The sequence below is a fragment of the Rhinopithecus bieti genome, unplaced genomic scaffold (assembly GCF_001698545.2).
Source record: "Rhinopithecus bieti isolate Rb0 unplaced genomic scaffold, ASM169854v2 scaffold_8220, whole genome shotgun sequence".
Classification (NCBI taxonomy): Eukaryota; Metazoa; Chordata; class Mammalia; order Primates; family Cercopithecidae; genus Rhinopithecus; species Rhinopithecus bieti.
In genome coordinates this window covers 1,756,315-1,759,472 of record NW_016806392.1, presented here as the reverse complement: position 1 = coordinate 1,759,472, position 3,158 = coordinate 1,756,315, and positions in this window count along the sequence as shown.

The following is a 3,158-nucleotide window of genomic DNA, read 5'->3' as shown; positions in this document are numbered from 1 at the left end:
ACCAGGTTCATGGAGCTTCACTGCCCACTGGTCCCATACCAGAATAAGACAATCACTCATGATATAGCTACTGGGGTTGTGAGAAATATCTTAGAAGATCCAAGTTTTAATTAACACTATTATAAGTTGATGATTTCAGGTATTTATTATTTGTTCATTCATATTAATTTTTAAGTTCTTATTTCATTTTTTCCCTATCAGTGCTTATGGAATACCAGCATCCAATCTCTCTGTCTGCTCCTCAGGACTGGAATCTGGTGAGGAGGAGTGACAACACGGACAGCCCAGCCCGAAGACATGCAGCAGAGGCGTCACCAAGGCTCCCTGCTCCTCCAGTTGATATAAAACAGCTCTCAACATTCTGTGTTTCTTTTCTCTGCTTTTTCCTGCCCACATCCTCACATACTAAGTGTTTGAATGCAAGGGGAAACGGAGAAAATTACATCTGAGGTGTATTTTAGTCCATGCTGGGGCAGGGCAGGGGTGCAGAAGTGTATTTCTCTACTGCATCCTTCATCCAGCAGAGTTGGGCAAGGATTCTTCTGGAGTTTAAGGCAAGATTCCTCGCTCACATGTTTTTAATTGTATCCTTTCCTGCGCTTGCCCTAAGATCATATATTTCCCCTAGGGAATGGGTATAGAGGACGGGTGGGCTAGGGCTGGACTTTGGCTTCTGATAACTTGTGTTCTCTTCAATTTCTGTAATCTTTATTTCCTGGCCTTTCCCAGTATTCTTCTTAAGTACTGATTTGATATTACCCTCATTATTCACTTTTTCCATTTGAATGCTTTTATTTCTTCTGACAATTTTTTATTTTATGCCAAATGTAAAAGATGTAATAAATTTAAGAGATCTCCAAATACGAGTGAAATCAATTCCTTTCCAAGAGCATTGTCAGGCTATGGGTTTACATGCATTTTGCAAAGTGTTTGGCCAGGTTTCATTATGTTTTCTTGCATAAAATGGGAATCAGTGGGGTAGAAAGCAGTGTCTCTGGAAGAGCCCAAGGCTCTCTCCTTTGCTCTTTTGAATTGAGCACCTTCATTAAGTTCCAGAGACATAGTGATTAGATTAGAGGCCATCATTAGAGTTTTAGATTGCAATTCATGAAACAAATTATGTTGGCATACAGTTACAATAAGGCAGGTTTAACAAGATGAACATTAAATCTTATAAACTACCTTAAGGTTTAGGTGGTAGCTACATCCACAATTCTATCTCAGTTTTTAAAACAAATTCCACTGACTGGGTGCGGTGGCTCCTGCCTGTAATCCCAGCACTTCGGGAGGCTGAGGTGGGTGGATCACGAAGTCTGGAGATCAAGACCATCCTGGCTAACAAGGTGAAACCTCGTCTCTACTAAAAAAATACAAAAGTTAGCTGGGCTTTGTGGCGGGTGCCTGTAGTCCCAGCTACTCGCTACTCGGGAGGCTGAGGCAGGAGAATGGTGTGAACCCAGGAGGCGGAGCTTGCAGTGAGCCAAGATCATGCCACTGCACTCCAGCCTAGGCAACAGAGAGACACTTCGTCATAAAAATTAATAAAATAAAATAAAATAAAATAAAAAATAAATAAATTCCACCATTTATTATTATTTATACAGATTTAAGAGGATGTATGAAGAATTATGAACCCACTATATTTTCTCAAAATATTGGGTTAAGACCCTCACACAAAACTATGGGAAAGAAATCTGTACTCCCATTGACTAATGTAATCAGGATGCACCATCCAAAACACGGAAATGGATTTTCACCCTCTCCTCTGCCTCAGTCACACCTTTCCTGTGGCACACCTATGTTTTCTAGTCAAAGGCCACCAGGAACACACTTGAGGTTGAATAACGTGGGTTTGTTATTTGTTACAGCAAAGGAAAACACACATCCATGGGAAATGTAGAGAATTTCTGTAGGAGGATGATAGCAAGAACTTATTAACTGTAGTCACCATGCTGTCCAATATATCACTGAAACTTATACCTGTCTATCTGAAAGTCTGTACCCTTTGACTAACATCTCCCTTTATCCAACCTAGACCCTCCCAGCCTCTGGCAATCACTATTCTACTCTCTACTTCTATGATTTCAACTCTTTTAGATTCCACATGTAAATGACATCACATAGTGTTTGTATTTCTGTGCCTGTCTTATTTCTCTTAGCATAATGTCCTCCAGGTTCACCCATGTTGTCAAAAATGACAGGATTTCCTTCTCTTTTAAGGCTGAATAATATTCCATTTAGTATCTGTACCACATTTTCATCCATTTATTTGTTGATGGACCTCAGTTTGCTTCTATATCTTGACTACTGTGAATAATGCTGCAATAAACATGGGAAAGCTGGTATCTCTTTGACATACTGATAAACGAGAAATGAGATTGCTGGAACATATGTTAATTCTATTTTCAGGTTTTTTTTTGGGGAAACTTCATACTGCTTTTCATAAAGGAAGAAGGTGAGTAACCCCCTATTTCAAAGACTGCAAATCCATTAAGAAAGTGGAATTAGGTTTAGAACATGGGTTTCCATCAGTGACCTCAGCATGTGTACTGAAATAGAAGATGACATGTGATTAGTGTTGGTTTAAGATAAAATGAGAGAAGATAATTTGGAAATGAAGAACAAGCAATTTTACTACAAAATGTAGGGAGGAATAGGGTAGTTAGTATCTGGGATGAAAGTTTTTTTTTTCTTTAATAACATTTCTGTATGCTAAAAATATTCCAATAGAGGGAGACATATTTATTATTTCAGGAAAAACTGGAGTTAGTAGAAAAGTTAACCTGACTAGATGAGGGGTGGCCTCTGGAAAGTCAGCAGGGCAACTGCGTCTAGATGAGCATCTGCAGAGCTCAGGGGGTAAGGCAGGAGATGGAGAGTCCACGGCTGCCAGGCTGTGAGTGGGCAGCAAGAAGGCGGGTCCTGCATGGCTCTGGGCTGGTGGTCCTAGCTATCTCAGAGGGGCGGAAAGGAGATCCATCCTCTGAGAGTGATGGGGAGAGGAACTGGGGGTTTGAAGATAGAGGAGAGAGTGAGAAATTGTTCTCCAGGACATGGAAGAATCAATGTACTAGAACACTAATATGATGTAGGATTTAAAATATCAGCTATAGATAAGCTTACATGTCTTTTTTTTTTTTTTAATTATACTTTAATTC